At 40.4% G+C, this 21,167-nt stretch overlaps 1 pseudogene; it reads left to right on the top strand.

Moving 5' to 3' along the window:
* Nucleotides 1–3,402: 3,402 nt before the first annotated feature.
* LOC120861241 lies at nt 3,403–5,395 on the top strand (annotated as a pseudogene).
* The last annotated feature ends 15,772 nt before the right edge of the window (nt 5,396–21,167 follow it).

Genomic DNA, 21,167 nt, shown 5'->3' with positions numbered 1-21,167 from the left:
CTAAGCATAAGCCAGACTCTCAATTTCATTTCTAAAAATGTCAGATATTCCTTAAAACAGGACTAAATGAGTCAAAAAAAAAAAAAAAAGAAAGAAAGAAAAAGACCATAGGAACAGACTCACTGGAGATCTCAGATAGTAGTTATTAGACATGCGTTTTATTTTTTTCATATTCATTCATCCATTTGTTTGTTCAATAAAATTTGCCTTTTTTCGTATCTTTATATAATTGACAAATAACATTGTGTGAGTATAAAGCACACAGCAGGATGATTTGATACACATGTATATTGTGAAATAATTACCACAATAAGGGTTCCGTCCCTGGGTCAGGAAGAATCCCTGGAGTAGGAAATGGCAACACACTGCACTATTCTTGCCTGGAAAATTCCATGGACAGCAAAGCCCGGCAGGCTACAGTCTATGGTGTTGCAAAGAGTCAAACATGATCAAGCGAATGAGCACAGCAAGGTTAATTAACACATTCATCACCTCAGGTAATTACCATTGTGTGGATATATGCTGAGGACATTTAAGACCTACTCTGTTAGAAAATTTAAAGAATGTAATACAATGTTAACTAGTCACCATGCTGTACATTAGATTCCCAGAATTTATTCATTTTATAATTTGAAGTTCATACCCTCTGACCAGCAACTCATTTCCCCCAATCTTCAGCCCCTGACAACCACCAATCTTCTCTTTGTTTCTAAGAGTTTAGATTTTTTTAGATTCTATATATAAGTAAGATTATACACAGAGAAGGCAATGGCACCCCACTCCAGTACTCTTGCCTGGAAAACCCCATGGACGGAGGAGCCTGGTAGGCTGCAGTCCATGGGGTCACTAAGAGTCGGACATGACTGAGTGACTTCACTTTCACTTTTCACTTTCATGCATTGAAGAAGGAAATGGCAACCACTCCAGTGTTCTTGCCTGGAGAATCCCAGGAACGGTGGAGCCTGATGGGCTGCCATCTATGGGGTCGCACAGAGTCGGACACGACAGAAGCAATTTAGCAGCAGCAGCAGATTATACAGTATTTTTCTTTCCCTTTTTGACTTATTTCACTTAGCTTACTGCCCTCCAGGTCAATCTGTTTTGTCACAAATGGTAGATTTCCTTTTTGTGGCTGAATAATATTCCATTGTATAGATATACCACATTTTCTTTAACCATTCATCCACTGGTATACACTTAGATTGTTTCCATGTCTTGGCTTTTGTGAATAAACTGCAGTGAACATAGTAATGCAGATATCTCTTCAATTAATTATTTCTCTTCCTTTGGGAATATACTTAGAAGGAGTATATACCCAGAAGGAGGATGCTGAATCATACATCAGTCCTATTTTTTTCATTTTTTTGAGGACCCTCCATACTGTTTTCTATAATGACTATACTAATTTATATTCCCAACAACAGTGCACAAGGGTTCCTTTTTCTCCACATCCTTGGCAACACTTGTTACCTATTCAGACATGCATTTTTTAAATGACTTTGATTAATATGTTCAAGAAAATATATGAAAAAATGGAGAATGTCTCTAGAGGACTGGATTCTATAAAATATAACCAACAGTAAACTCTAGAACTGAAAAATATAATAACCAAAATTAAACAGATTAGAAACAGAAGATAATAAAACTAGAATGTGGGTCAACAAAAAATATCCTAACTGAAAGAGACTTTTTTAAAGAGAGAAATATAGCATAAAATCATCGAAGTCTTGTGGGAAATAGTAAAGATCTAACATATTTAGAATTATAGAAAGAGAGGACAGACAGAATGGGACAGAGCAATATAATTTAATATGGAAACGCAGTTAAACAGAAATTGAAAAATTAGAAAAGTGAAAAGGGAACATTATCGTAATACAGAGATAGGAATCACAGGAACTGGGGCTAAAGGAACAAAGATAAGAGGTTGGATCATTAGCAACTGAAAGCCTGCAAGAGATTCTCTGTGAGCTGGGACTCAGACCCCTAAGGGGGATGCTGTCCATCTGTGCTGCCATCTCAGGAGCTCAGAGAAGGGGGTGTCTTATGGAGCTGGGAAGGAGTGCTTTCTTGCTGCTTCTATGTCTGAGAGGGCAGTGCTGAAAAAAGCTGAAACTGGAACCCCAGCTATTGTGGTGGGCACGGGAGGTGATGTTAATAGAAACATCAAGTAGTCTGCCTTTAGTGCCACAACCTAAGAGGAGTGGTATGGCAAAGAAGAAATATACTTTCCATATTCTGCACACCGCAAGCATAAAAGTGGGTTTAGAGACAAGACTAGTTCAGTAACCACTATGAATCTCCAGAAAGATCAATACAAAAAAAAAAACCACATCTAGGCATTCATAATAAAATACTGAAAAACAAAGACACAAAGAACAATTTTAAAACAGCCTGAGACAAAAGACAAATTGCCTTTAAACAGTACAGAGACAGGCTGCGACCTGGGGACCTTTGCTGCAGTGTTTGCACCTGGACAAACACCTCCTCCAGTGACAGAATACATAAAGGACTGAAATTAACTGCAAGCATGTGCAACTGGGGCAAATCAAGAGCAACAAGATACAAAGAGACCAAAACCCAACTGCTACTTCTGAGGTGTCAGTAGCGAACACAGGCTATGACCTAGGACCCCTGCAAACAGCACCATCAAGGGAGTGGGCAGACCATCTAAGTCACCCACTGGCCTGAGCCATGTGTCTGCCCCTACCCTCAGCCCATTTAAGGGACTAGGTCACCCCACCAGCTCAAGGAGTGAGCAAGGGCCCCTGTTACTTCTTTTCACTTCCTCCAGCTGCAGCAAGTCCCACTAAAGCCTTGCCTGAATGTCTTGTCTGACCTCACATCAATTTGTGTTGGTTAAATAAAGAGTTTAAGAACCCAGGCTGGTAAGGGTACCACCTTTAGACACAGGGCAACTGTGGTCCAGGCCTGAAACTGTGTTTTAGGACTTGTTTGACCTCCTTCCCCGCCTGTTATTCTTCACAGGGTGAGGGTCTCGCAGAGTTAAGTGGATACAGCCAACCACAACCAGCACACTCTGCAGCTCCTGCTTCAAAGAGCTGGGCATCAGAAATCTCTGCCCAAACAACCTCAGGTCGCTTCTGGGTCTCAGGGCCCTCTTTCCACAGAAGCGCACACACCAGGCCAGAGGAGTGAGCATCGAGCTCCACGGTGTGTGCTGAATTACGCAATCATGTACAGACTCCCTCACTTCATGAATGACCCAAGGGCCTCCATTTGTACCTTTTACTCGGGAAATAAGTAAATATGAGCCTGCCTTCCAAGGAGCCAACATTAGACTGAAATTGATTTCCCAACAGAAGTGATGCAAGCCTACAGACTGTGGGTTAATATTCCGGAAAGCATGAAAGAAAATAAGTGCAAACGCGCTCTATAATCAAAATGTACTTCAAAGGGAAAGAAAACATACCTCATAAAGCCCTGGCAAGGCGAGGAGAGAGGAGGCCCACGCCCTGTGCGCTGGATGCCTGGTTTCACACCACTGTTTACCGTGTGGTTTGGCACCAACAGATGGATTCGGCTCCTCCAGATCTGGTGGCCTGTGGCAAGAAGGGAGAGGACGGTGAAGAAGGTTCGAGCTTAGAAGGCAGCCTGCCCCAGAGCCAACGCAAGTACACCGCTCCTCGTGGCCCCTCCACAGCACTCACCGGTGCTTTGGTCCTTGGCCTCCGTCCAACCACGCGGGCCGGTTCCGCCCACCTGGCGGCACCATGGCAACAGTGATGAAACTTAAAGCTGGTTTCTTCAAGCTGGCTCCTTCGGCCATGGCGCTAGCATAATGGAGGACAAGCTGGTGGAAGTCCTCGAGACCTGGGAGAGTGAGGAGCAGAAGCGGTGCGTGGCATCCTGAGAATCATCAAACCCGGCAAGCAAGTGCATGTCTGGTCCATCCCCATCCTGTGCCAGTGCGGCACCTGGGAGGTCACTGAGGGCTACTGGGTCCAGCAGAGCTTAGCATTGCACACCCTTCAAAGTAAGTATTGGTTAGTGAGAAGATGTGAGTGTAGATAAAGTAAAAGCTTTGGTTTGCCTGATGATGTATAAATGTGCTATGTTGATGTGCTATTTGGCGGTGCTAAAGCTGATGTTAAGCTCAGTCCCAGGAACCATACTGATAATACAGTGGAAAATATCACAAGGAGGTTCACCATGGAGCTGGAAAAACAGAGTTTTATTGGTCCTGGCATTGATGTGCCTTCCCCAGTTAGGGCCACAGGTGAGTGAGAAAATGTCCTGGATTGCTGATACCTGTGCCAGCACCGATGGGCACTGAGATATTAATGCACATGCCTGCTATTACTGGTAAATCCATCAGTCAGAGTGGCATCCACAGAGGTATCCCTGCCACTGGTCATGGTGTTTGCCATGGGATTGAAAATTTCCTCAATGAAGTTTCTTACACAAGCATTTTACGAATACACCAGGATTTGGAGATAAAACATTTTTCAGAGATTTGGCAATGTGGGCCTATACTGTATGGCATATTTACATCATATTGATGCTAAATGTGTTGATGGTGGTGAAGTCGATGGGAGCATATGAAATTCAGATGGCACTGACCCAAAGGAACTAGAAGATTTCAAATTGCAACATGAATCAATTCTTGACTTCCCCAAGGCAAAACCCTTGGAAGGAAGCATCTTGGAAGCAGTCTGTGACATACCAGTCCCTGCAGCCAATGAGAAGCAGTTGACCAAATCCAGTGCACTGAAAGCAAGGATCATTGCTGAAGCTGCCAGTGGGTCAATAACTCCAGAACCTTAGGTTTTTCTGAGGAAGAACAGTGTGGTTATTTCTGATCTCTACTGGAATGCTAAGGGCTTCCCTGGTGACTCAGACAGTAAAGAATCGGCCCACAGTGCAAGAGACCTGGGTTCAATCCCTGGGTCGGGAAGATCCCCTGGAGAAGGGAATGGCAACCCACTCCAATATTCTTGCCTGGAGAATCCCATGGACAGAGGAGCCTGGCAGGCTACAGTTCATGGGGTCTCAAGAGTTGGACACAACTGAGCAACTAACACACATATACACACTTGAATCTAAGGGAGTGGCTGAGGACTATAATCATGTCAGCTATGGCCATTTGACCTTCAAATATGACAGATTCTAACCACCACTTGCTCACGTTTTTTCAAGAGAATTTAGAAAGAAGATTTGGAGGGTGTGGTGGAAATAGTCCCATTGTACCCACAGCAGATTCTAAAACAGAGTACCAGGTACATCCAAGAAAGATATTGTGTAGCTTGGTTTAGCTTACAGTATGGAATTTTCTGCCAGGCAAATCATGCCCACAGCCACAAAGGATAACCTAGGATTGGCTGTCTATGTCAGTACCATTGAGAATGTCTTTGGGGTATACAGTGAAGCTGATTAACTTCTTCACTACCCTATTTATCTATAACTTCTGCTAAACTATCGTAAGTTCTATAACCACAGATATCTTTTTCTGTTACGGACATTATTCTCAACAAGTTAACCCAAATCAGCCCTTTAAGAAAGAAATTAAGGTTTAGAATATCATAGACAGGTTGAAGAGTGTGAAAGTATTACAGAAATTAACTGTGCCAGAGGGCTGTTTGGGATATCATACCTTTAAATAAAAAGACTCTTTTCATCTAGTCATGCTCCCTTGCTCCATAGCTTGTTCTCAATATGTTAGTCACCTGTTGTTTGACCTCAGTAATCAGTTGCTTGCAATATTTTGCTCTGGCCAAGTCTGAGATGGGACTGTAACTTTGCATTTAAGAAGTGGGTGTGTAGCATTTTAAGAAAGTGGTATGGTCCTTAAGTGAGTTTTATTACTTCACATCAGCAAAATAATTCAATTTCACAGGTTTCAAGCAAAAATAACAGTTGTTACTCTTTATGCAATCTATTATTTTAGAATGAAAAAAGGACACGATGCTATAATAAAATTGCCTTTAATCACGTAAGCCTATACTGGAAACAATGAATGCTTATAAACATGAATTTAGAAAGCTAGCATTTTTATGATATCAGTGGTATCATTTGTAGCTCATCAGTTCTGTATTGTTATCCTGCAAACATAAAAAGCTAGATGGATAATTGGTACAGTTTTGAATATAACAACTATCCATCTATAGAGGATAGATGGTAGAAGCTGTTTTTGTTAGGCTCTTTGAATTTGCTAAATGCAAATATGACATGCAGTCCAAAAAATGCAGTAATCTCCTTATCATGTTAATTAGTTTTTCATTTCTCTAATTATCTATTGAATTCAAGTAGAGTATAATAATTCAAGTAGAGTAACCCAGAAAAATACTACTTAGTCTCCTTGTCTGGAGTCTGCCTGGCAGCTCTAAGCACTGCCGATGTCCCCAGCCCTGCCTGATTTTGTACCCCTTTTCTTTTAGAGGCCTCACATATACAAACAAGCTTAATTAACACAGTGGAGCTTAAAACATTGAGTTGAATGTTTTGTTTGGGATTTTTTGGTTAAGGCCTTTTGAACAGCAGAATATCAGTGAAATACTAGACATTATTTATGTAATGAGTAAGTTTTTTTTAAAAACAGTCATTCTCTTTCAGAAATTTCTAATTACTTTGTAACTTTATGACTTAACCTTAATATGTTAGTTACCTGTTGTTTGACCTCAGTAATCAGTTGCTTGCAATATTTTGCTCTGGCCAAGTCTGAGATGGGAATAAAAATAACTGTTTAAAATTTACCTTTTCAAAACAAAAAAAAAATGAAAGGGAAATATTTTCACACAAGAAATAGCTGAAGAGATTTGGCACCAATATACTTTCCCAACAGAAATAACTGAAAGTATTTCTTTATACAGAAGGAATAAGTTCCTAAATGGAAACATTTTGAAATAGAGGAATGAATTTAGAGCAGCTGAAAGTTTGAACATGTAGGTAAATTTAAATGGCTATTGATCTCATAATAACAATAATGTCTTGAGGTATTATACACACATGTACATATGTATACATACATACACACATAATCAAAATACATGATAATAACTTTACAAAAGGCTGGAGAGGGGCAAAAGTTTAAAACTATGCTGAGATCTTTATATTGTCCCAAAAATACTATAAAGTACTCATTTACGGGATGCATATGCCAATATGGGACTTCCTAGGTGGCTCAGTAGTAAAGAATATGCCTGCCAAGCAGGAGACACAGGTTTTATCCTTGGGTCAGAAAAATCCCCTGGAGAAGGAAATGGAAACCCACTCCAATATTCTTGCCTGGGAAATCCCTTGGACAGAGGAACCTGGTGGGCTACAGTCCATGGGATCACAGAGTCGGACATGATTTAGTGAAACAACATTAACATATACTAATATCCAGGGTAACAACTAAAACAAGGGTAAAATTTTGTCTCTTAACGGAAAGAAAAGATTTTTTTTCTTTTTTAATATAAATGTATATATTTAATTGGAAGTCAGTTACTTTATAATATTGTCTTGGTTTTGGCATACATCAACAGGAATCTGCCACAGGTATACAAGTATTCCCCATCCTGAACCCCCCTCCCTCCTCCCTCCCCGTACTATCCCTCTGGGTCATCTCAGTGCACCGGTCCCAAGCATCCAGTATCCTGCATCGAACCTGGACTGGTGATTCATTTCATATATGATATATTATACATGTTTCAATGCCATTCTCCCAAATCATCCCACCTTCTCCCTCTCCCACAGAGTCCAAAAGACTGTTCTATACATCTGTGTCTCTTTTGCTGTCTTGCATACAGGGTTATCATTACCATCTTTCTAAATTCCATATATATGCGTTAGTATACTGTATTGGTGTTTTTCTTTCTGGCTTACTTCACTCTGTATAATAGGCTCCAGTTTCATCCACCTCATTAGAACTGATTCAAATGTATTCTTTTTAATGGCTGAGTAATACTCCATTGTGTATATGTACCACAGCTTTCTTATCCATTCATCTGCTGAGGGACATCTAGGTTGTTTCCATGTCCTGGCTATTATAAACAGTGCTGCGATGAACATTGGGGTACGTGTGTCTCTTTCAATTCTGGTTTCCTCGGTGTATATGCCCAGCAGTGGGATTGCTGGGTCATAAGACAGTTCTATTTCCAGTTTTTTAAGGAATCTCCACACTGTTCTCCATAGTGGCTGTACTAGTTTGCATTCCCACCAACAGTGTAAGAGGGTTCCCTTTTCTCCACACCCTCTCCAGCATTTATTGCTTGTAGACTTTTGGATAGCAGCCATTCTGACTGGTGTAAAATGGTACCTCATTGTGGTTTTGATTTTCATTTCTCTGATAATGAGTGATGTTGAGCATCTTTTCATGTGTTTGTTAGCCATCTGTATGTCTTCTTTGGAGAAATGTCTATTTAGTTCTTTGGCCCATTTTTTGATTGGGTCGCTTATTTTTCTGGAATTGAGCTGCAGGACTTGCTTGTATATTTTTGAGATTAGTTGTTTGTCAGTTGCTTCATTTGCTATTATTTTCTTCCATTCTGAAGGCTGTCTTTTCACCTTGCTTATAGTTTCCTTTGTTGTGCAGAAGCTTTTAAGTTTAATTAAGTTCTGTTTGTTTATTTTTGCTTTGATTTCCAATATTCTGGGAGGTGGGTCATAGAGGATCCTGCTGTGATTATGTTGGAGAGTGTTTTGTCTATGTTCTTCTCTAGGAGTTTTATAGTTTCTGGTCTTAAGTGGGCTTCCCTGGTGGCTCAGAGGGTAAAGCGTCTGCCTGCAATGCAGGAGACCTGAGTTTGATCCCTGGGCCAGGAAGATCCCCTGGAGAAGGAAATAGCAACCCAATCCAGTACTCTTGCCTGGAAAATCCCATGGACAGAGAAGCCTGGTAGACTACAGTCCATGGGATCACTACAGTCCATGGGATCGCAAAGAGTCAAACACGACTTCACTTTTTAGATCTTTAATCCATTTTGATTTTATTTTTGTGTATGGTGTTAGTTTCATTCTTTTACAAGTGGTTGACCAGTTTTCCCAGCACCACTTGTTAGGTTAATCCAAAAGAAAGTAATAGAGAAAAAGGATATCAAACAGGTATGACAGTAGTAAGATGGGAAGTTAAATCACTAAGTATATTAAATGTGATGGACTAAATACTGACTAAAAGAGATTATCAGCCAAATTCTGCTTTATCTTAAATATCAGATACAGAAAGTTTGACGACAAAAGCACAAAAAAATGCTACCTCTTCTAAAAAAAAAAGAAAAAGCTAGTAAGGCAACAATAGGGGCTACCCCTGTGGCTCAGCTGGTAAAGAACGTACCTGCCCATGCAGGAGATGTAAGAGACCCAGATTCATCCCCTGGGTCAGGAAGACTCCCTGGAGAAAGGGATGGCAGCCCACTTCAGTATTCTTGCCTGGAAAATTCCACAAACAAAGGAGCCCTTGGGGTTGAAGAGTCAGACATGATTGAGCACACACATAGCACTACCACCAAGGCAGCAATGAGATCTTGGTCAAAGGCTCTCCTTTGTCTTTTTCCAAGGAGAGATGTTAGAATTGGAGAGGTAAATCTAAGATTGTTGAAGTGGGGTGGCACTCACAATCAATTCTAGTTTGTACACATGAGGCAATATCAATAACCTACCCAGAGCTGCTTTTGGAAAATCTGCAGTCTAATTCAAAAGAATAGCTGTGTGTTTTTTTTTAATTTATTTATTTATTTATTTTTAATTTTTACTTTACAATTCTGTATTGGTTTTGGCATAGATTGACATGAATCCACCACAGGTGTACATGCGTTCCCAAACCAGCTGTTGTTCAGTTGGTAAGTCAGGTCCAACTCTTTGCAACCCCATGAACTGCAGCATGCCAGGCTTCCCTGTCCTTCACTATTTCCCCAAGTTTGCTCAAACTCATGTCCATTCAGTTGGTGATACCATCCAACCATTTCATCTCCTGTCGCCCTCTTCTCCTCCTGGCCTCAATCTTTTCCAGAATTAGGGTCTCTTCCAAAGAGTCACCTCTTCACATCAGGTGGCCAAAGTATTGGATCTTCAGTTTCAGCATCAGTCTTTGCAATGAATATTTTGTGTTGATTTCCTTTAGAATTGGCTTGTTTGATCCCCTTGCTGTCCAAGGGATTCTCAAGGGTCTTCTTCAGCACTCTAGTTCAAAAGCATCAATTCTTTGGTGTTCGGCCTTCTTTATGGTCCAAAAAAATAGAGATAGTAGCATTTGAGAAGCAATATTCTCTTTAGCTCAAACATACAGGTATAGTCCTGGGCCTGGGATCACTGGAGCTGCTAAAAATAAAATTAAATGTTTTTAAAAGCCCAGTGTCCAGAAATCTCTTTTAAAAGGCTCCACATTTACCACTCCTCATTTTCAGGTCAGACACACAATGACTTAATTGAGTTAGGAAGCCTTTTATGATTATATCATGTCTTTAATGAAAATGTCTGAATTTCATATTCTAATTGTTCAATTAAGTCACTGCTTTATGGATTTTAAAAGGTCCTTAAAATACCTGTTTCCAGGACCTTGATAGTATTTCAGCTGCTGTTTCAGTTAAAGAGTAAGCAAAGTACCAAGGAGAAATGTCTATTTTTACTGAAATCTTTTTTGAATCTTCCATAAACATTAGGAGTGGCCCTATGTCAACCACCTTTTAGCATTATGTCACTCTTTGTTCTTGGGAGATTCTCTCCTAGGTCAATTTTGAGTAGTTTTTCTCCTGTTAACATCTGGGATATTGCATTAGTAACTTCTACAGCAGAGACTTTGGTGAGTGACAGGAGAGTATGTTTTTGTAACAGGCATTGTTGCATGGCTTGGACACTTCCATTCCTATTTATAGCATGTATCCAACTGGCTGCCTTCAGAAAGCAGACCAATGCATCACCTTGGTATGCCAGTTCTCTGAGTCAGTAACTGGGTTATTTTGCTAAGTATCTATGTGATCTACTCTAATTTTCTTTCTAAAATTCCATAGGTCTTCCACACTGTTCTTTACACACAGCATTCTTTAATTGTTCATCCATCAAACATTTACTAGCTAGACCACTGAGTCACTGGCTATGGCCTAAGTCTGTGATAACCTGACTTTTTATGTACCATTTTACCAATTAGGACTCTGTTCTAGAACAAAATTATTTTTGTACTGCTAGTGAACTGCTTTCAGTTCAGTACATTGTGCAGAATACTTTTGCCTTTTCAACAAGGGATTTACTATCCCCCGGGCACATAGCTGGAGAAGGAAATGGCAACCCACTCTAGTATTCTTGTCTGGGAAATCCCATGGACAGAGGAGCCTGGCAGGCTACAGTCCTTGGGGTTGCAAAGAGTCAGACAAGATAGCCACTGAGCAGGCACGCATGGCCACATAGCAGCAGGCTTCTACAAGAAATGTCATTTTTCAATACAGGAGCTCCCACTGGTGGAGCAAGCAGACCATTACACTTCAATGAGAAGGGGGTCATAAAAGTCAAATCATTCAGATCCTACCAATAGAGAGGCTACCTACTCATGAATATGAAACCATGTACAAGCCACTGTGTCCTTGTCTTTTGAAGTAAAATGCTCATTCAAGAATTAAAGATTGGGAAATGTGAAGATACAGAAACAAAGAACAGTTGTTGGACTAGGGAACTGACAACAATTTAGACTGTAATTCTGCCACATAATAGTATTACCAAACACCCAGTTCCCCGAAAGATAGAAAGGCCCAACACATATCCCTAAGTTGTTTTACAGAAAGCAGACTCCCCTCCAGATGAAAACTGCTGACCACAAGAACATACACCCTAGACTGGTTGAAACCAGGAGGCTGATGCTGCTTGAAACTTCACCTCGATGCCAACCAGTCCCAGAACTGTCCACGAGCTGATCACGCCTTGCTCCCTGGACATTATAAAACTATTCACTACCTCCTCCGGGGTGGGTCAGACTGTCTTCAGGGAATTAGCCCACTGCAGCCCCTTTTCCTGGGCAAAGCAATAAAAGTTACTCTTTTCTACTTCACCCAGAACTCTGTCTCCGTTTCTATTTGCCACCGGTGAACAGAGGCTGAGTTTCAGCAACAAATAAGGTACACTCACTCCATCAGCATATTCCTAAGTATAGCATTTGCAATTTTTCAAGGAATTTTGTTGTACAGCGCTCTCTTTGTATGAATGTCTTCCTTAAATCACTCATATCTTGGTAATTGGTTGTCCTTCAGCCAAATGGGTTGTTTCCACCAGAGCTTAACAGCATGCTAGGAGCTGTGTATGAAGTGGGTTGTACGTAGTCACAGCATAATTTTCTAATTCAAAACACCACTAACTGCCATTGGGTGGCAGAATTAGACTTTCGCTAATAACTTCAGTCTACCTGAATGTTAATCATAGACATGTATAAAATCATTGGTCCATTAATATTATATAGTAACAGAGGTGCAGCTTGTATTACTACTCTTTGAATATCCTCAAAGATATCCTTTGTTCCAGTTTATTCGTATTTAGTCTTTTTCCCTAGTTAACTCTATAAGAGATGACAGGATACACAAATGTGCTGTGTATCCAATGGAACCTATAGCTCTACAAGACTTTGTCCCTTTTCTTGTTCCTAGGACCCAATACAGATAGTAATTCATTCCTTAGTATTTATGAAATGTCACTAGAGGCCTCAACTTGGGATATCCCCAAATGTTTGATTTGTTTCAGCCCTAAATCAGTCACCCTTGACTACTTCTTCACACGGTAATTTCCAAATTCTCTTGGCTCCCTTTTCCAAACAGGAAATTGTATTAGCAATAATATTGATGATAATATATTAATATATTGATTTCATATTATTATTATTATATTGATAATAATATTGAGGATATTATCAGTGTCATGAATCAACTTACTTTTGGAAGTGGTCATATCTAAATCTGGTTGTGACGTGACAGTATGATGCATAATTCAGGTGCCCTTAGAGAAGGGCAGTAATTGAATAATGGAGTCCATCTTGCAGGAAGAGGAACTGGATTTGACCTGCTTTCCAGAATGAGGTATAAAAAACCAAGTCACTTTAAGCAAAGCATTGACCTTTAACCTGCTGAACTATCCCCATATCTGGCATAGCCAAGGTTATGGATAGAAGCACTTAAAAATTCAATAGTCAATAGTCAGCTGTTCGATGTTTTCCATAAGCCATATAGGAATATTACAGAGAGAGTCAGAGGAGACTTGCACTCCTATTCTAACGCTTCTTAATAAGGGCTGAGGTTCACTGCTCTCTTGTATTCAGGTACTGACTAATAATTACTATAAAAGAGGGTGCAGGCAGTGCTAATGGATCCCACTCAACATGTAATTGGAACCAAGCAAAGGGTGAGCTTTCCCAACATTTGGCTACAAGCTGATAATAGCAAGGCCCTCTACTCAAGTACCTCCTCTCTTCAACACATTTGGGCCAATGTGATGTCACCTCGAGATGTACATCTCTCACTTCTCATTTCCTGTCTACACTTTTACTTGACCTTGGTACCTTCTGCCACAAAATCAGCATAATATCTCAAGGTTTATTTTGGGTCCCTGAACATTGCTTTCTGATTTCCCTGCAAATACAACAGACACCATGTAGCAGAATTCCTAGAGAAGTTAGTATGTTTTCAGTGTTAAAAAGCATAGAGGTTATTATAATACTAATTGGGGGATGATCATGGACAAATTTAAGAGATGAGATAATAAAGATTAGAAATGAGGTTTTTCATGCCTATACACAGAACTGCCAGAGCCAAGTATCTTCAACAGCTGTATGGTTTTCAGTTAAAAAAAAAAATTTTTTTTTGGCTTAATAAGCTGAGACATTTGGAGAATTGATATCCTTTGTAGCAGCTAATGGTGCAATGTGCTGTGTTCAGTCACATGTGTCTGACTCTGAAACCCCATGGGCTGCAGCCTGCCAGGCTCCTCTGATTTTCCAGTCAAGAATACTGGGTGGAGCGGGTTGCCATTTCCTTCTCAAGGGGGTCTTCCTGACCTACAGATAGAACCTGCACCTCCTGCATTGCAGGCAGATTCTTTACCACTGAGTCACCTGGGAAGCCCTCTATTTCTTATGCTTATATACAAAACTGACAGAGGGAGAATGAAAATCACTAGGAAACACTGCAGTCTGAATGATAACATTACAGCACACCATCATCTGTTATGACTCAACACATGATCCATTCAACAAGTAAATACGTCTTGAAATAAAACCTTAATCACTAAGCCTTGAAATTGTCCTACCGCTATTGCAAGGCCTGAGGATATATAGATTCATCATACTACAAAAAGTTTACTGGGTAGTTTAAGCAAATGGCTGGTTACTGAGTTTTTCTCCTTTAAGTTTGTCATAATTTTCTACTCATTTTATCTTCAACTCACATGTACTTCGGAGTAGGAAATGGCAACCTACTCCAGTATTCTTGTCTGAAAAATCCCATGAACAGATGAGCCTGGTGGGCTACGGTCCATGGGGTTGCAAAGAGTTAGATATGACTAAGCACACACACGCGCGTGTGCACACACACACACACACACACATACATGCATGCACCTGTGCTAAGTCGCTTCAGCTGTGTCCGACTCTTTGCAACCTTATGGGCCATAGCCCGCCAGGCTCCTCTGTCCTTGGCATTCTCCAGGCAAGAATACTGGAGCGAGTTGCCATGCCCTCCTTTAGGGGATCTTCCTGACCCAGGAACTGAACGATGTCTGTTACGTCTCCCTCATTGGCAGTCTGCTTCTTTACCACTAGTGCCACTTGGGAGGCCCACATGCACACATACATAGTGTCAACTGAAAAATAGTTTTTATAAGGAACATAGTTAAATACCCTCTGCCTCCTCTTTTCCTATGAAACTCCTTAGCGAGAGTTCACATTTTGTAGTTCTGGTCATTGCTTCAACTTAGAGATTCCAAATGCCACATTTAAGGGAGTCCCATTGACACTACACTGACTACAAAGTCTCACCTCAAGTTCTCACCACAGGGAATAACTGGCTCTGCTTCAGCCATCCTCTGGGCAACTGACGCCTGGGAGTCCAACTCTGACTACTTAAGAATAGCTGAGGATCAATTAGACTGATGTAGTCTAAATCAGAGAAGGCGATGGCACCCCACGCCAGTACTCTTGCCTGGAAAATCCCATGGACAGAGGAGCCTGGTGGGCTGCGGTCCATGGGGTCATGAAGAGTCGGACATGACTGAGTGACTTTACTTTCACTTTTCACTTTCATGCATTGGAGAAGGAAATGGCACCCCACTCCAGTGTTCTTGCCTGGAGAATCCCAGGGACGGGGGAGCCTGGTGGGCTGCCGTCTATGGGGTCACACAGAGTCGGACACAACTGAAGTAACTTAGCAGCAGCAGCATTCTATAAATGGCTGAGACTAACCATTTAGAAAAACAGGTGCAAATGAAGAGGTGGCAGGATGATGGTGTCTCAGATAGTCTGAGAGAATTGCCCTATATTATTTCACTTTAACAATGAAGAATACAAGAAAACATTTTAGTAGAATTTTATAATGTCAGTCATAAAGCCAGATGTAAAGCAAATATTTTTCCAGATTATTTTCATTCTTAGCAGGTGAATCAAACATAAGCCTTGCAGCCACACTGGGGAACAGACTATCTTTTGAAGCAGATGTACAGGTAACATACATTTGGGTACTGAGAAAGGACTTGGCATGTGTTCATGACTGAACAGCTGAAAAGAAAGGACTCAATGTCCCCCTTAGATGGGTTATGAGTTTATTGGGAAGAGGGTAATAAAGGAATAGCCAGGGACAGAAAAATAGACTCAGCCACTATGACAAGTCCTACAAGTGACCCAAAGGTCCAATTCTAATACATCAGACCAAAGCTGGAACTCATGGATAACATCCAGTATTCAAATAGAGTATTTCTGTATATCAGACCTGAGTGAGTAGAAACCAAGTCAAGGGACACAGAAAGGTCTTGGTACTGGAATATTGAGAAAAGTGTATCAGGATGAAAGTCAAAGGATAAATCCAAATATCTGCACAATTGAGATATATAGGACTGACTGCTTGCTCTACTTCCCTCCTTAGGAAGCCTTCTTAGGGGAATTAACATATAACACTATTATATATAAAACAAGCAACAAGACCTACTGTATAATACTCCAGTGCATGCATGCTCAATCATGTCTGACCCTTTGCGATCCTGCAGACTGAAGCCCACCAGGGTCCTCTGCCATGGAATTTTCCAGGCAAGAATACTGGAGTGGGTTGTCATTTCCTCTTCCAGGGGATCTTCGCAACCCAGGAATTCAACGCATGTATCCTGCACTGCAGATGAATTCCTTACTGGATGTACTGTATAGTACAGGGAACCATATTCAATTTCTTATAGTAACCTATAATAGAAAAGAATCTGAATATATGTATATATCACTGAACATCACTGAATCACTATATACCCCAAACCAACACACTAAATTAACTGTACTTCAATTTTAAAAATGGTAAAAAAAATAAATAAATAAATAAATAATTTAAAAAGAAGCCTTAGAATGAGCACAGAAATATTATTTAGTAAGGATTTCTTCTTGTGGCACAGGAAACAGCCACAGTTGGTGATTCCAAAATAATTTAGGTGTCCTGGCAAGCTCTCAAAGTTCTGGGAACATGGGATCCTGCCCTGGGTGCCTGCTCAGTCATGTCCAACTCTTTGCGATCCCATGGACAGTAGCCTGCGAGGCTCCTCTGTCCATGGGATCTCCCAGGCAAGAATACTAGAAAGAGTAGCCATTTCCTTCTCTAGGGGATCTTCCCAACCCAGGGATCAAACCAACATTTCGTACATTGCAGGCAGATGCTTTACCACTGAACCACCAGGGAAACCCACTTGGGTCCCTACTTTACTACTGTGCCCAAGTGAGTGGTCCACGCCATGGACCCTGGCACAGTACTCCTTTAAATTACTTCTTCCTTATTCGAATGGAGGCCTGACACTTCATGGAAAACACATCCACCCCAGAAAGTAATTTTAGGACAGGAGCCAAGGGTCCATGTTCTATTTTCCTTGTCATTTCTTGAGTCTAGCTGCCCTTTCCTCCTGAACAATGCTGTCCTCAGTAACTTCAAGTTATTTGATACTTGGACACATCAGTGTGATTCCAAATGCCAGACTCTCTTCCAGTTGGGAGATGGGAAAAGGAGAACAGCTACATTTAATGATTTTAAAATGACTTTATCACACCCCCTTCGATAAGGAAGAGGATCAAAAGTGGAAAGAACAGCTTTAACTCTGATAAGGGGATCATCCTACCTGAGGATATTATTTTTGTAGGCTAAATTATAATTACAAATAATAATGATGATTATTACATTGAGTAATACCATATAGAGTTTTTAACGCACTTCATGTGTTATCACACTTAACTCTCCTAACAACTCTAACAGAGTAGTCTATTGTTACCCCAATTTTCAGCAAGGAAACAAGTGTAGGAAAATTATGTGACATGCACAGGGTGGAGTTGGGATTTGATCCTAGTCTAATGCGAGAGCCTATATCTTTCGTCATTGTACTAGGTTTTTTACCCATATTCTGAGCTCTAGCTATTTAGAAATGTCCATGTTTTACCAAACGTACCTTGCTGCTTCCCAGCCCTAAACCTCCTGGTACACAGCTTTGTTGTTGCTGTTCAGTTGCTCAGTGGTGTCCGACTCTTTGCAACTGCATGGACTGCAGCATGTCGGGCTTCCCTGTCCTTCACCATCTCCCAGAGCTTGCTCAAACTCATGTCCATTGAATCAGTGAGGCCATCCAACCATCTCATCCTCTGTCATCCCCTTCTCCTCCTGCCTTCAATCTTTCCCAGCATCAGGGTCTTTCCTAATTAGTCCTCTCTTCACATCAGGTGGTTAAAGTATTGAAACTTCAGCTTCAGCATCAGTCTTTCCAATGACTATTCAGTACTGATTTCCTTTAGGATTGACTGATTTGATCTCTCTGAAGTCAAAGGGACTCTCAAGAATTTTCTCCAACACCACAGTTCAAAAGCATCAATTCTTCAGCATTCAGCCTTCTTTATGGTCCATCATCCATACATGACTATTGGAAAAACCATAGCTTTGACTAGACAGACTTGTGTTGGCAAAGTAATGTCTCTGCTTTTTAATATGCTGTTTCTCATAGCTTTTCTTCCAGAGAGTGTCTTTAATTTCATGGCTGCAGTCACCATCTACAGTGATTTTGGAGCCCAAGAAAATAAAGTCTCTCACTATTTCCATTGTTTCCCCATATATTTGTCATGAAGTGATGGGACCAGATGCCACATTCTTAGTTTTTTGAATGTTGAGTTACTGCAAGCATCTAGAATGCAGTAGTTTTAAGCCAGGTTTTTCACTCTCCTCTTTCACCTTCATCAAGAGGCTCTTTAGGTTCTCTTCACTTTCTGCCTTAAGGGTAGTGTCATCTGTATATCTGAGGTTGCTGATATTTCTCCCGGAAATCTTGATTCCAGTTTCTGCTTCATCCAGCCCAGCATTTTGCATGTACTCTGCATTTAAGTTAAACAGCAGGTGACAATATATATCCTTGACGTACTCCTTTCCCAATTTGGAACCAGTCCATTTTCCATATGTGGTTCTAACTTGCTTCTTTGACCTGCACACAGATTTCTCAGGAGGCACGTCAGGTGGTCTGGTATTCCCATCTCTTTAAAAATTTTCCAAAAGATACAGATGTATAGAACAGTCTTTTGGACTCTGTGGGAGAGGGAGAAGGTGGGATGGTTTGGGAGAATGGCATTGGAACATGTATAATATCATATAAGAAACAAATCGCCAGTCTAGGTTCGATGCAGGATTCAGGATGCTTGGGGCTGGTGCACTGGGATGACCCAGAGAGATGGTATGGGGAGGGAGGTAGGAAGGGGTTTCAGGATTGGGAACACGTGTACACTCGTGGCAGATTCATGTTGATGTATGGCAAAACCAATATAGTATTATAAAGTAAAATAATAAATAAATAAATAAATAAATGCAAAAAAAAAAAAAAAAGGAAAGAAAATTTAAAAAAATAAAAAGAAGAAAAAAAATTTCCAGTTTGTTGTGACCCACACAGTCAAAGGCTTTAGCTGAGTCAATGAAGCAGAAGTAGATGTTTTTCTGGAATTCTCTTGCTTTTTCTATGATCCAACAGATGTTGGCAAATTTATCTCTGGTTCCTTTGCCTTTTCTAAATTCAGCTTGAACATCTGAGAGTTCTTGGTTCACATACCATTGAAGCCTAACTTAGAGAATTTTGAGCATTATTTTGCTAACTTGTAAAATGAGTGCAATTGTGCAATAGTTTGAGCATTCTTTTTTTTTTTTTAAGGGTATGCCCTCAAATTTTATTCTGTAATTTATTACATCTTATATATGTAAAATAGCTAACTCTGAAAATGAAATTGTTTTAGAAAACATTTTTTAATAAAAAAATCTTAACTAGGCATTTTCTTGTTTTTCCTGATTAAAGAAAGCTGTCTGCAGACCCTCCAGCCCTTCAGGAGATACTGGTGCTTATGGTACATAATCATTTCAGATTTAATGCACAAATAATCAGGCCCTGGAAGACTGGCCTTGAGCATCTATACTTATTAACTGATGGCAAATGTTAAACTCTAGGAACAAACAAATGCTCACTCAGATCATCATGTGGGGGGAAAAAAATATGAGCATACAAGCCGTGGAGCCAGAGAGACACAGGTTCAAACTCCAGCTGCAAAGTAAATAGCCATGCCACCTATAACCTCTGAGATTTTTGTTTCCCACCTGCATCAGCTATGATTTATAATAAGGTGAACAGTTATAGGAAGTATATATAATACATACCAAGTGCAAACACAGCACCCCCAGAACTTTAGAACCTCAGGAAGAGTACATTACTGTTAATACAGGAGACTGTGAGGGCATCCATATTTTCAGAAATATGGATACTTTATAGATGGAGTATCTTAAATCTTGTGATTTTATTTTATTTTATTCTTTTTTTTTCTTTATTTATTTTTAATTTTTACTTTACAATTCTGTATTGGTTTTGGCATAGATTGACATGAATCCACCACAGGTGTACATGCGTTCCCAAACATGAACCCCCCTCCCACCTCCCTCCCCACAACATCTCTCTGGGTCATCCCCGCGCGTCAGCCCCAAGCGTGTCATATCCTGCATCAGACATAGACTGGCATTTCGATTCTTACATGATATTATACATGTTTCAATGCCATTCTCCCAAATCATCACACCCTCTCCCTCTCCCTCTGAGTCCAAAAGTCCGCTATACACATCTGTGTCTTTTTTGCTGTCCTGCATACAGGGTCATCATTGCCATCTTCCTAAATTTGATATATATGTGTTAGTATACTGTATTGGTGTTTTTCTTTCTGGCTCACTTCACTCTGTATAATCGGCTCCAGTTTCATCCATCTCATCAGAACTGATTCAAATGTATTCTTTTTAATGGCTGAGTAATACTCCATTGTGTATATGTACCACAGCTTTCTTATCCATTCATCTACTGATGGACATCTAGGTTGTTTCCATGTCTTGGCTATTATAAACAGTGCTGCAATGAACATTGGGGTACATGTGTCTCTTTCAATTCTGGTTTCCTCTGTGTGTATGCCCAACAGTGGGATTGCTGGGTCATAAGGCATTTCTATTTGCAATTTTTTAAGGAATCTCCACACTGTTCTCCATAGTGGCTGTACTAGTTTGCATTCCCACCAACAGTGTAGGAGGGTTCCCTTCTCTCCACATCCTCTCCAGCATTTATTGCTTGCAGATTTTTGGATCGCAGACATTCTGACTGGTGTGAAGTGGTACCTCATTGTGGTTTTGATTTGCATTTCTCTAATAATGAGTGATGTTGAGCATCTTTTCATGTGTTTGTTGGCCATCCGTATGTCTTCTTTGGAGAAATGTCTATTTAGTTCTTTGGCCCATTTTTTGATTGGGTCGTTTATTTTTCTGGAATTGAGCTGCAGGAGTTGCTTGTATATTTTTGAGATTAGTTGTTTGTCAGTTGCTTCATTTGCTATTATTTTCTCCCATTCGGAAGGCTGTCTTTTCACTTTGCTTATGTTTTCCTTTGTTGTGCAGAAGCTTTTAATTTTAATTAGAAGAATTTTAAAATACCTGAAATTAATGTAAAAATAAATATAAGTGGTGTCTATAAAAATAATTATA

The sequence above is a fragment of the Oryx dammah genome, unplaced genomic scaffold (genome assembly GCF_014754425.2).
Source record: "Oryx dammah isolate SB20612 unplaced genomic scaffold, SCBI_Odam_1.1 HiC_scaffold_11232, whole genome shotgun sequence".
NCBI lineage: Eukaryota > Metazoa > Chordata > Mammalia > Artiodactyla > Bovidae > Oryx > Oryx dammah.
The sequence above is the reverse complement of the archived record's forward strand: the minus strand, read 5'-3'. Positions and strand labels throughout refer to the sequence as shown.